The 6706-nt window shown below is 35.7% G+C and overlaps 1 long non-coding RNA gene across 1 annotated transcript; it reads left to right on the top strand.

Moving 5' to 3' along the window:
- The first annotated feature begins 472 nt into the window (after positions 1–472).
- Positions 473–6205, top strand: LOC117783150. Its single transcript, XR_004617355.1, has 2 exons — positions 473–504; positions 6136–6205. It is a non-coding gene; the product is annotated as an uncharacterized LOC117783150 (long non-coding RNA).
- Positions 6206–6706: the final 501 nt, after the last annotated feature.

Here is a 6706-nt window from a genome sequence, read left to right as displayed (position 1 = left end):
TTTCGGACCGTCCGCTCGAGCGTGTGTGTGACTGTGTGTGTGTGCGAGTGTGTGTGTTGACTCCCACGCCAAGCTTAGATCGGCAGATCGGAATCGGAATTGAAATCGGTATCCAGATCGGAATCGGTTACGGGATCGGTACGCGTAATTGCATAGATCCAAAATTTTTTTTCTGGTGTGTGTTCCATAAATGAAATTTTAAGTGCTAATCCGAAAAGGAAACAAAAGGAAGTGCAACAAATCAAAAGTCGAAAATTCAAAGCAAAAGCAAAAAAAAAATATATAAAAAAAATATAAATGCAAATAAAAATCAAAGAGTCAAATGCAAATACAACATATGCAAAAGCTGTGAATTAGAAAAAAACACAAACAGAAGCTGCAGACAACAAAAAAAAAAAAAAGAAAGAAAATCAAATTTAAAAGAAATGCAAGAATAAATGTAAAAGAAAGGAGAAACGTACAAGAAATAAACAAAAACGAAAACGCACGCACAAAACGAAAAAGGTAAAGAAACATGCAATTTCTAACTGTTGTTGTTGCTGTTGCTGCGGCTGTTGTAGTTGTTGTTGCTGCTGCTGCTGCGGCTCATTCACTTTGCGTGGGCAAGAAGAACAACAACAGTAGCTGAGCCGCAGTTACCTGTGCCTGTTACTCTCTCCCTCTCTTTGCTGCACTGCAATTGCACTCTCTCTCTTGTATGCGCTCTCACGCTGTGAGTCTGCCTGTGTGTGTGAGAGAGAGTTTGTTTGTGTGTGGCGATCGGTTTATGTTAAGCGACGGTATTATCATATTGTCATTACAATATATCATTGCTGTTGTTGTTGTGATTGCTGCTGTTTCGTGGTTTTCGCTGCATCCCCTTAAAAACAACAACAGCAACGTCAGTAAAAGAGAAAACAAAAAAAAAAACAACAACTATTTTGTATGCGCTGTAATTGAGCGTCAGGCCAATAAAACTCTGTCCCTCTCTCTCGCTCTCTCTCTATCTCTCCCTCTCACTGTATCTGTCTGTCCTGCACACACACATTTTAACTGTGTTTTTGGCAGTTTTGCAGTAGAGTCACATTGGAAAATTGGTTTTAGTTTTTAGCCGCGCCAAGTGCATGACATTTTAATGTTTCTCTGTGTCAGCGCGGCGAGGAGAAGGAAGCAGGCAGGTGCGGGAGATGGGGGATGTGGAATGTGGAAGCAGAAGCAGAAGCAGAAGGAGAAGGGGAAAACTACAAACGTTTGACAATGTTAAGTGCCCTGATATGTGTGTGTGTGTATGTGTGTGGGACAATTGGGCATTGAGGGAACTTGGGGATTGGGGATTGGGGTTTACTCATAATGAGCCGCTGCATTTCAAGTGCCACTAAAAAAACTTCAATTTTAGTATCACATAAAGTGGTTCAGTTCGGAGCGAACTCGGGTTCGGTTTTGGTTTTGGTTTCGGTTTAGAGTTGGAGTTTGGTTTCGTTGCGGTTTTTATTTATAGCTGAGCGATTTTTGGTATTTAAATATTTAACATATGAGTTATACAGTTAGTCAAGTAATTGTTTTCATAATAATCACAAATAAAATCCACACATTTTGATTTGCCTTTTTCATAATGAAATGTATAAGGTTTAATTATATTTATTTTTTATATGTTCATTTTTATTTTGTCAAAACAATTGACTTGCGAATATTTTATTATCCAGAAAGAATTAAAAAAATGTATTCCTGTTACCTTGGTGTTAGTACTTTTTTGAATATGGAAATATAATAAAAAGGTAATATTCTATAGAATCAAAGAATCAAATTTTCCCAGCTTCTCGGTTCTCTCCGTGTGCAGTTAGTTACTGCTATCGTATTTGTTTTCTTAGTTTCCCCAGTTCATCCATTTCTCATGACTTGTTCATCGACTTATTTGTTTACTTATTTTCCCGTTTTTTTGTTGTTTTTTTTTCTTTTCTATGAATTGTTAAGCGTTTTATAAATGTTACTGACTTCTTTTCTCATCTTTCTTTACATTGTTTTTCTGTGTTATTTCCATTTCTATTGAAGCTTCCGTCGCTTGAAAACAGTTTTTAGAAATGTATCTGAAGCTTTATTTTTATTTTAGCTTAAAAATCATTTAGAAATTTATTGAGATTTCCAATTACTCTGACTTTGCTCTCATGTCGGAAACTTTTCTGCTCATTAGCTATAAAAGATGCTTATATTTCAGTCTAACAACTCATCCCTTACCAACATTTATTACCAAGCGACGCGTGCGACAAACTTAAAATTTTCTATTTATTTCATTTTGCGAAGAATTAAAAGCTTAACCACTTTAAATAACCCTACACAGCGGGATATAGCCGACTAGGTGAATTCTTTTAGGCTGAGTTACAGTTCTCAAATGCTTCTGAAAAGATACTTCTTTACATCTTGTTATCGTACAAGTGAAACAAGCATTATATATATTTAAAAGTACACCAATCTTTCATTTCAATTTTGTGCTATTTTGTGGCTTATCAGTTGAAAAATGAATAGAAGTTGGCCCAAAGGAAATGGGAAACGAAAGGGAAACACGCAATGGACGAAAAGGGTAAATTGCGGAGAGTTAAGTATTTGTTTTTCTTCTTGGCCAATTGGCAGTTGGCTGTAGTTTATCCTTTTAATTGAGCGGACTTGGCTTATTACAAGCAGGGAAACATTGACGGATATTACGTCTGAAATGATTTTTCAATTTTTCAATCATTTGAGGAAAGATTGTATTCAGAGATTCGGGAAAGGGAAGTGAGTTGCTTGGATTGCTGATAACCGTTGAAATGTTGGTCTAAAAAAGGCTCGACAAATTGTTTGGTGGCAAAGTTGCTCCATGCTTCGCTGCCCACAAAAGAGTTTTGTCATCTTTCCTCTTCAGAATGTGAGTTTAACAATTGTCTCTTTTGGGGTCTCATTTCTTTTTTTTTTTGCCAATTCACTGCCAGACACTTGACCAAAGCATTTTCCCTTGCTATTGTTGTTGTTATTTCCATTGTATTTTCTATTTAGATAGCATAATAAGTTTGTCATCAAGTTGGCAACGCATCTGCGGTCGCTAAAGTTAAATAAATGTCAATGTCGCATTAAATGACAGGCAAAGAAGTTCCCTTTTCCTCTGAGGAAACTTGAAACGCCCCGTTGAACAAATAGACATTCTGTTGAGTTGTTTATAAAAAAAGTCATTTAACAAATACATGACATCACTTTATGCAATCTTCAATGGAGAAATACAAATATTAACAATAGTAAAATGTGTCACACAGTTTCTCAGAAAAGGATATTGGCAATTTATTATAATTTATTAGATGAACTGTTGAGAGCACAAAGTTAACCTTTCAATTGCATAAATTTCAGTTTGACAACAAATATATAAAGTTTAAACATATTTCTATGTCATTCTTTGTGATAAATACAATTTTATTTATCTTTCAAATGTTCAATCTGTTCATAAATATATCGCAATTAAACTTTATTGTGCCTATCAGTTCTAAATTGTCGATTAATTTGAGAATACAATTATCATATTCCTTTTTTTATATTAAATTAATTTAATTTAATAAATTAATTAACTTGATATGTATTTGAAAGATTTTTTAAGTAGGCTTGAATTTATTATAAAATTGCACTTAATAAAAATTCGCTATTATATCTAATAAATATTTTAAGTATTCGCTTGATCAAATAAAAGAAATGCTTGAGTTTACAAATATGAAATACTCTAAGTGCACATGCAAAGAATCTCAGCGAAAGTAAATCAATTTCATTCATCAAGAAGTGACAAAAAAATATCTGAGCTGAATAAATGGAAAGTCATTTGTACAACTATTTAATGCAATTTAAATATTTTGCCAGTTATTTTTCTTTGACATAGCTAATTGAAAAGATTCTAAAGGAGAAAAAAACGAAGCTTCACATAAAACCATGAATGTCTTTTTCAGCTGCTTAACTGTAGATCGAATCTAAAAGTTTAGTTACGCTTTTGTAAGCAAAGCATTAAATTTGCTTTTAAATTAATTTCATAGTCAGATTTTAGATGAATTCTTATGAATTGTTTGAGATTTTATCGCATATTGCAGACCCCGAACAATAGAGCTGCCATTCAAATACAAATCTATCGATTAGCTAAATGGCCATATAAAAGTATGTATAACGCTTATTAACATATTTATGATGATGCTCACGATGATAATAATGATGATGATGATGCTGTAGATGATTTGGAAGCTGGCAAAATGAATCAGCGTATGCTTAAAATGTCACCCATGTGAAATCTCATTGAAAAGAAAAGAACGAACTGAATGTAATAAAAAAATAAAGTGCCGAGCCCGACCCTGGCAACATAAGAAATCACAGCGTTTAATCATTTAAAAGCATCTTTGTAAGCCAAGAGAAAAAGACCAGAAAAAAAGCTAAAAAAAAAAGAAAAAAAAAAAAACAGTAAATATATATGAAACAAAACGCGGCGAATAAACGTTCAAAGCAAAGCGGCCAAAAAGCTGCGTCTTGATCTGGAACAGAAATGTTTTAAACACGGAAAGGGCAGCCAAATTGTACCAGAGGGTGGCCATCAAGAACTGGACAGTGTGGGGAGAGACAGAGAGAGAGAGAGAGGGGACACATGACAACAAAGAAAGTCTGCTCGATTTTTTATTTGGGCAAAAGCGCAGGAAGGTCCCGACCAAGAATTGAGGTCAGAAAGGAAATGCGTCGCAGTAGGCGCGTGTCGTGCGTCTCCTAAAAAAAACTTCTCTTCCCCATATCCAAGATGGAACCGGGCCCCCGGCTTGATAGTACCGCCCTATCGCCCTACCGCCACCCCCCTCTCCAACTCCCTCTCCTCACTGTTCTCTCTGTCAACCGACATTGTCGTCGCAGCTGCGGGCAAAGTTACAATAACTTTTGCCACAGTTTAAGCCGCTGTCGCTGTCGCTGTCGCTGCCACCATGTCGGGCTGCGTATCTTGTATCTGTATAACTGCCCCTTTTCACTCTCCTCCCCCTACCGCACCGCACCGCACCGCACACAAATTTCTTTTTGGCAGTGTCAGTGTCATTGCTACTCGAATGCATTTTAATTCGATTGAGTATCTTTTGGGCCGCTTGTTTTTTCTTTTCTTTTCTTTTCCTTTCTTTTCTCTGCTTGTGGCGTCTTTTTCTTTCGTTTCTCAATTCTCTCCTCTTGCCCCGCATTCTCATTATTTTATTTTTCGCTACAAGTTTGGGAATTTTTGCAAGGCTAGCAAAAGTTTCAACTTTATTTTTGTAGTTTTTTTCATCTTATTTTTTAAATGGATTAAAACACGAACAAAGATATTGAACTTGAAGTTTTTTCTTGCTTTTTTTTTATTCACTATTTTTTTCGCACAAAAGTCATGGGTCAAATGGGCGTCTCATCCCAGCATAAGTTTGGATTGCATACGAAACATTGTGAAACTGAAACTATTCGCCCAAAATAGATCGAAATATTGCCAAATTCTTGTGAGTCAGTTGAGGGAGAGAGACAGAGAGAGAGAGAGAGAGAGAGAGAAAAAGAAAATTGCTCGAAACTTGATTTAATTTTATTTGCTTCTATGCTCAGCTATCGAACACAAAAACTAATGAAACCAAAACTAATTATGTTGGTTTAATTTTTTATCAAATATAATGATTTAAGTTAGTATTAAAAATATCAAATTTATATTAAACTATAATCTGCTAGAATCTGACTTTAGCACTACTTAATAACATCTGAATTTTTTAAAAATAATTTCTAGCTTTATCAGCATATAGTATCTTGGTATAACTATCATTATGAGATAGATTTTCCCACACTCATACTAATAATTCTTATTTCTGGTATCTCTTTTACATATTACCCTGTTATTTAGAGAGTAAAAGGGTGTATTGTAATTGTTGTTGGAGAATATTGTTACGGAACCCATAAAGTATATAAAATAATCTGCATCAAATGCCAAGTCAGGGCCTTAAAGAGTTAGAGATTTTAAATTTTGTGAACAAATATTATTGTTATTGTTCTTATATAGATATTAAGTAAAGAGTATCTTATAGTCGCTGCTTTCTTACATATTTGTAACTCAAGTTAAGCAATAATCAAACTAAAAGTGCATTCATGCTTTTTCTATCTTTCGGCTTCAAATTGCAGGTAACTTGAGCTACTTGTGGGTCGCAACAACGGAGAGCGAGTTTTAAAAAAAGTAAAACTAAAATAGCAACCAAAAAAAAAACAAAAGCAAAAAAAATCAAGCGAAAGAAGGTGAGGAAGAGGGACAGGGAGAGAGAGAGGCAGAGGGCGAAAAAAGGTAAGTGGACAGTGGTCCGATATCTAGAGTCTCTTTAGAATTGCCACCTGTTGTCAACCAGCGACGGGGGCGCCATTTGCCACTTACCAGTTTGCCAGTTTGCCAGTTGCCAGTTGCCAGTTTGTGCCCAGTTGCTACTTGTCAGTTGTTTGGTAGTTGGCAGTTGGCGCTGTGTATCTTCGTTTGGTGTTTTTAGTATCTTTGGCGCCGCTTTGTTTGCTGCGGGGTCTATCTAATGGCCGGGGCTAAGCACACGTCAAAAGTGAGCGCAAAAGTTTGCGCTTCATCTTGTTCTTGTTCTTGTTCTCGTTGTTGTTGTTGTTGTTATCGTTCTTATACTCCGTTCAAGTTGTTGTTGTTGTTGTTGTTGTGTCTTGGCTGCTGTTAAATGGGCCGCTGCTGACATCCGTTCGT

The sequence above is a fragment of the Drosophila innubila genome, chromosome X (assembly GCF_004354385.1).
Source record: "Drosophila innubila isolate TH190305 chromosome X, UK_Dinn_1.0, whole genome shotgun sequence".
In the NCBI taxonomy this organism is placed as follows: Eukaryota; Metazoa; Arthropoda; class Insecta; order Diptera; family Drosophilidae; genus Drosophila; species Drosophila innubila.
The sequence above is the reverse complement of the archived record's forward strand: the minus strand, read 5'-3'. Positions and strand labels throughout refer to the sequence as shown.